Genomic DNA, 6,779 nt, shown 5'->3' on the forward strand with positions numbered 1-6,779 from the left:
GTCCCTCGTGGGGTGATATCAATGTTTGCGTCCCGTGCCAATGAGTGAATGCAGAACCGTGATTTGCATGGATTTTAATATCATAGCGGATTGGACAGTTCATGCTCCACCCCGTGCGATGCTCGCCCTCCATGATACTCCGCCCCTCTATGATGCTCCACCCTCGAGAGACTCAGGACAGCCCAGGGGGCCACGATCCGGGAGCTGCAGCGCAGGCCTCCGAAAGGGAGGGAGACTGTGGCCGTCGCGGGGAAGGTGGAGATGCACGAGGCGCTCATAAAAGGTGGCAGGAGCGGTTTTGAGGAGCTGACAAGCCGGTCGAGGCGGAGAATTACGGATCCTGGGCCTCACGAGGGGCTGGAGGGGTGGGACCTGGCGGCCTACGTGGTTGTTGTGCTGAACTCGCTGATGGGAGCTGGGTCCTTCCAGGGGCCTCTGGAGTTGGAGGGGGCCCACAGAATTCTGGCTAGGAGGCCCAAGCAGAATGAGCCACCGCGGGCGGTGTTGGGGGCGTTTCACCGTTCGTGGATCGTGAATGCGTGCTCCGGTGGGCCAAGAAGGAGCGGAGCAGCAAGTGGGAGAAACACGGAAGTGCGGTTCTTCCAGGACTGGAGTGCGGAGGTGCTAACCGGAGGGCCGGTTTAAACCGGACGAAGGCGGTGCTCCACAGACGGAGCGTGAAATTGGCATGTTGCAGCCGGCGCGTCTGTGGGTCACCTATCGGACCGGACACCATTATTTTGAGTCCCCGGAGGAGGCGTGGGCCTTTGTGCAGGCCGAGAAACTGGACTCAAACTGAGGGTCTAAGATGGGGGATTTGTATGATAAAGTACTTGTGTTTGCTCTGTTTAATGCAAGATGTGGGTTGGCTTAGGGTGGGTAGGGCGATGTCTTTATGTCTTTTTGTATGGTCTGGTGGACGGGTTTGGGCAGTGGAGGGTAAAACGGGGAGTGCGGGAGCTGGTGGGGAGTCTGGTAATGGGAGTTTCCCTAGAGGAGGCGGGGTTGGGCAGGACGAAAGCACGGTTTTTCTCTGGTTTCCCGCGCTGTGGGATGGTGGGAGCGGAGTCGGGGCTGAGAAGCGCGGCCGCTGCTGGATGTTATTTTCCCGCGCAAGAGCGGGGGTGGGGGAGGAGGGTCTGCTGATGGGCACGAAGGAGGAGGGGGTAGTCCACGTTGGGAGGAGTCGGAGGTAGGGCGGGAGTCGCCGGGGTCAGCAGAAGTAAGCTGGCTCACGGGAGTGCTAGAAGGAGGGGGCGTGGCTAGGAGGGGTCCTAGCCTTGGGGGGGGGTGCGGGGGGGGGGTGTACCGGGTTGCTGCTGAGCGGTCAGGAGGAGCTGGAGGATGCAGGGTGTGCTGGGGGGAGTTTGCAGCGTGGGGAACTGGCCGAGCGGGGGACGCTGGTCAGTGGGTGGGCAGGGGATGGGTTATGGCTAATCGGCAGGGGAGGGGGCAGGGAGCCTCTGATCCGGCTGATAACCTGGAATGGAGTGGGGCTGAATGGGCCGGTTCAAACGGGCCCAGGTGTTTGCGCACTTGAAGGGACTGAAGGCGGATGTGGCCCATGCTCCAAGAGACACACCTGAAAGTGGCGGACCAGGTTCGGTTGAGGAAGGGATGGGTGGGCCAAGTATTTCACTCAGGGTTGGATGAGGAAGAGTCGGGGGGTGGCGATCCTGGTGGGAAAGAGGGTGCCGTTTGAGGCATTAAATGTGGTGGCTGACAGTGGCGGGAGGTATTGATGGTGAGTGGTAAGCTGCTGGGGAGCGGGGGGTGTGGTGAGTGTTTACGCCCCAATTGGGACGATGCGCGGTTTATGCGGCGTATGTTGGGCCGCATTCCGGACCTGGAGGTGGGGGGCCTGATCATGGGGGAGGACTTCAACACGGTGCTGGATCCCCCATTGGATCGATCCAAGTCCAGGACGGGTAGGAGGCCAGCGGCGGCTAAGGTGTTGAGGGGATTTATGGATCAGATGGTGGGGGTGGATCCCTGGAGGTTTGCGAGGCCAACGGCCAGGGAGTACTCGTTTTTCTCCAACGTGCATCAGGCCTATTCGAGGATTGATTTTTTTGTCCTGAGCAGGTGGCTGGTTTCGAGGGTGGATGATGTTGAATACTCTGCCATTGCCATTCAGGTCATGCCCCGCACTGGGGACCTCGGGCTGGGGGAGGAGAGGGACCAACGTCCGCTCTGGCGCTTGGAGGTGGGGCTGCTGTCAGATGAGGAGGTGGCCGAGAGTGTTCGGGGGTGTATTGAGACCAACGATAACGGGGAGGTCCGAGTGGGACGGTCTGGGAGGCATTGAAGGCGGTGACTAGAGGGGAGGTGATTTTCCATCCGAACCCATAGGGAGAGGGGGGGAGCAGAGGGAGAGGGAGAGACTGATAGGGGAGATGGTTGAGGGTGGATAGGAGAGATGCGGAGGCTCCGGAGGAGGGATTGCTGGGGGAGAGGCGTAGCCTTCAGGCCAGGTTCGACCTATTGACTACCAGAAAGGCGGAAGCTCAGTGGAGGAAAGCACAGGGGGAGGTGTATGAATATGGGAGGAAGGCGAGCAGGATGTGGCACACCAGCTCCGAAAGCGGGACGGGGCCAGGGAGATTGGGGAGAGTGACGGGATAGAGCTGGGAAGGTGGTGCGGAGGGGGGGTAGATGTTAATGGGGTTTCAGGGACTTCTATGGGGAAACTGTATCGGTTCTGAACCCCGGTGGAGGGGGGTGGAATGGGGCGCTTCTTGGACAAGCTGCGATTTCCGAAGGTGGAGGATGGGCGTTGGAGGGACTGGGGGCGCCGATTGAGCTGGAGGAGTTGGTTAAAGGGATAGGGAGCATGCAGTCGGGGAAGGCGCCGATGCCAGATGGGTTTCCGGCCGAATTTTATAAAAGGTATGCGGACCTGTGGGCCCCCGGTTGGTCCAGACCTTTAACGAGGCACAGGGAGGGGAGGTGGGGGGTGGGGGGGGGGGGGGGGGGGGGGGGGGGGAGCCTTTGCCCCCAACTATGTCACGGGCGCTGATTTCCTTGATCCTGAAGCGGGACAAGGACCCTCTAAGTATGGGTCATATAGGCCGACCTCGCTGCTAAATGTAGACGCCAAGCTGCTGGCAAAGATCTTAGCCACAAGAATAGAGGATTGTGTGCCGGGGGGCATTCAGGAGGACCAGACGGGGTTGTGAAGGGAAGGCAGTTTGAATACAAACGTACGAAGGATCCTCAACGTTATTATGATGCCGGCCTGTGGAAGGGGAGGCGGAGATAGTGGTGGCATTAGATGCGGAGAAGGCCTTTGATAGGGTTGAGTGGGGGTATCTGTGGGAGGTGTTGGAGAGGTTCGGGTTTGGCGAGGGGTTTGTCCATTGGGTGAGGTTGCTCTATGAGGCCCCCGATGGCGAGTGTAGCCCCGAATAGGAGGGAGGTCGGAGTACTTTCGGCTGTACCGGGGGACGAGACAGGGGTGTCCCCTGTCCCCCTTGCTCTTTGCGTTCGCAATTGAGCCCCTGGCCATGGCGTTGAGGGAGTCAGGGAACTGGAGGGGCCTGGTGCGGGGTGGGGAGGAGCATCGATTGTCGCTTTATGCGGACGACCTGTCGCTGTATGTGGCGGATCCGGTGGGGGGGATGTCGGAGGTGATGAGGATTCTTAGTGAATTTGGGGGCTTCTCTGGGTACAAGCTGAACCTGGGGAAGAGCGAGTTGTTCGTGGTGCACCCGGGGGATCAGGAGGAGGGGATTGGTAGGCTCCCACTGAAGCAGGCAGGGAAGAGCTTCAGGTACCTAGGAGTCCATAGAACATAGAACATAGAACAGTACAGCACAGAACAGGCCCTTCGGCCTCGATGTTGTGCCGAGCAATGATCACCCTACTTAAACCCATGTAACCCGTACACCCGTAACCCAACAATCCCCCCATTAACCTTACACTACGGGCAATTTAACATGGCCAATCCTAACCCGCACATCTTTGGACTGTGGGAGGAAACCGGAGCACCCGGAGGAAACCCACGCACACACGGGGAGGACGTGCAGACTCCACACACAGTGACCCAGCCGGGAATCGAACCTGGGACCCTGGAGCTGTGAAGCATTGATGCTAACCACCATGCTACCGTGAGTCCAGGTGGCTGGGAGCTGGGGGGCCCTGCACAAGCTCAACCTCACAAGGTTGGTGGAGCAGATGGAGGAGGAGTACAAAAGGTGGGATATGTTACCGCTGTCACTGGTGGGGAGGGTGCAGTCCGTTAAGATGACGATGCTCCCAAGGTTTTTGTTCCTGTTCCAGTGCCTCCCCAATCTTATCCCGAAGGACTTTTTTAGGAGGGGCAACAGGAGTATTACGGGATTTGTGTGGGCGCATGGGACTCCGAGGGTGAGAAGAGTGTTCATGGAACGGGGCAGGTATAGGGGGGGCTGGCGCTGCCCAACCTCTGTGGGTAGTACTGGGCTGCCAACGCGGCAATGGTGCGTAAGTGGGTAATGGACGGCGAAGGGGCAGCATGGAAGAGGATAGAGGTGGCATCCTGTGTGGGCACGAGCCTGGAGGCGCTGATAACTGCGCCGTTGCCGCTCCCTCCAACGAGGTATACCACGAGCCCGGTGGTGGCGGCTACCCTCAAAATTTGGGGACAATGGAGACGGCATAGGGGAGAAGTGGGGGGCTTGATGGAGGCCCCGATACAGGGGAACCATCGGTTGTCCCAGGGAGCATTGATGGCGGATTTCGGGCTGGCACAGGGTAGGGGTTAGGAGGTTGAGGGACCTGTTTGTGGAGGGGAGGTTCGCGATCTTGGGGGAGTTAGAGCGGAAGTTTGGGCTCCCCTCGGGGAACATGTTTAGGTACATGCAGGTAGGGCGTTTGCCAGGCGGCAGGTGGAGGGGTTCCCCTTGCTGTCCCCACGTGGGGTACGGGACAGGGTACTCTCGGGGGTGTGGGTTGGAGGAGGGAGGATTTCGGACACATACCGGGTAATGCAGGAGGTAGACGAGGCCTCGGTGGAGGAACTGAAGGGTAAAATTGGAAAGAGGAGCTGGGTGAGGAGATTGAAGAGGGGACGTGGGCGGATGCCCTGGAGAGAGTGAATTCCTCCTCTTCCTGTGCGAGGCTTAGCCTCATACAGTTCAAGGTGCTACATAGGGCCCACATGACTGGGACGAGGATGAGTAGGTTTTTCGGGGGCGAAGACAGGTGTGCTAGGTGCTCGGGGAGCCCAGCGAACCACGCTCATATGTTTTGGGCGTGCCCAGCGCTGGGGGAGTTTTGGAAAGGGGTAGCAAGGACGGTGTAGAGGGTGGTGGGATCCAGGGTCAACCCAGGCTGGGGACCCGTAATATTTGGGGTTGCAGTGGAGCCAGGAGTGCAGGAGGCAAAAGAGGCCGGTGTTCTGGCCTTTGCGTCCCTAGTAGCCCGGCGGAGGATTTTGCTTCAATGGAAGGATGCGAGGACCCCAAGCGTTGAGGCCTGGATCAATGATATGGTAGGGTTCATCAAATTGGAGAAGGTGAAATTTGCCCTGAGGGGATCTGTACAAGGGTTCTTTAGGCGGTGGCAGCCTTTCCTGGACTTCCTGGTGGAACGCCCCCGTGGATCGCATGTGGCGAGAAAGGTGGCGCCCAAGATGGCGACCCCCATGAGTCGCATGTGGCTGGCCGCATGGAGGAGGGTTGCAAGATGGCGGCCCCCATGAGTCGCACATGTCAGGTGGGGGCGGAGTCGGCAAACAGGCTGCAGCATTTTGGGGCCTGCGGGCCTGCGAGTTTGAGAAGCGAGTGCTCTGGGCTGCGGGAGAGTTTGGAGAGGGGGATTTCTTTGCCAGGCAGACCCGGGCATAGTGTCCTTTGTGACCGCAGCTGCTGCAGGTCGCATTGCGGGCCGGGCAGTGCTGCCGTGGGTGTTGGGGCTGCCCACAAAAATAGCACACTGGGACTGCATAGTGGGTGGGTGGCCGCGCGGCGCAGGCCTCGGGCAGTCGCTGGTCGGTGGCCCAGGATGGGGTCGCTTGGTCTGCGGGGAACGAGGTGAGACTGCGGAACGAGACCTCCATGGTTGTAGCTAACTCTACAGTGTCCTCCAAGTTCTGGGCCGCTTTTTCTTTTTAAAAATAATTTTTATTGAAATTTTTACAAAATACAAAATATAAACATCTTAACTTTATTAACATACAAGTATGTTCTATATACAAGCGGTAACACCCCATGAACAATACCCCCCCCCCCCCAGCTTCAAGAGCAACTTCAAACAAAAGGAAAGAACAAAAACAAAGAAAAAGAGAGAGAGATAGCACCCTCCACACACCCATGTGCACAGTTCTCGCTCCCCCCAATCCTTACCCCCCCCGGGTTGCTGCTGCCGTCGGCCTATTTCCCTACCGTTCCGCCAGGAAGTCCAGAAAAGGCTGCCACCGCCTGAAAAACCCTTGTACTGTTCCCCTCAGGGCAAATTTCACCCTCTCCAATTTAATGAACCCCGCCATATCAGAGATCCAGGCCTCCACGCTTAGGGGCCTCACATCCTTCCATTGGAGCAAGATCCTCCGCCGGGGTACTAGGGACGCAAAGGCCAGAACACCGGCCTCTATCACCTCCTGCACTCCCGGCTCCACTGCAACCCCAAAAATTGCGCGTCCCCAGCCTGGCTCGACCCTGGATCCCACCACCCTCTACACCGTCTTTGCTACCCCCTTCCAGAACTCCCCCAGCGCTGGGCACGCCCAAAACATATGGGCGTGGTTCTCTGGGCTCCCCGAGCACCTAGCACACCTGTCCTCTCCCCTGAGAAACCGT

This window comes from Scyliorhinus canicula, chromosome 15, assembly GCF_902713615.1.
Source record: "Scyliorhinus canicula chromosome 15, sScyCan1.1, whole genome shotgun sequence".
NCBI lineage: Eukaryota > Metazoa > Chordata > Chondrichthyes > Carcharhiniformes > Scyliorhinidae > Scyliorhinus > Scyliorhinus canicula.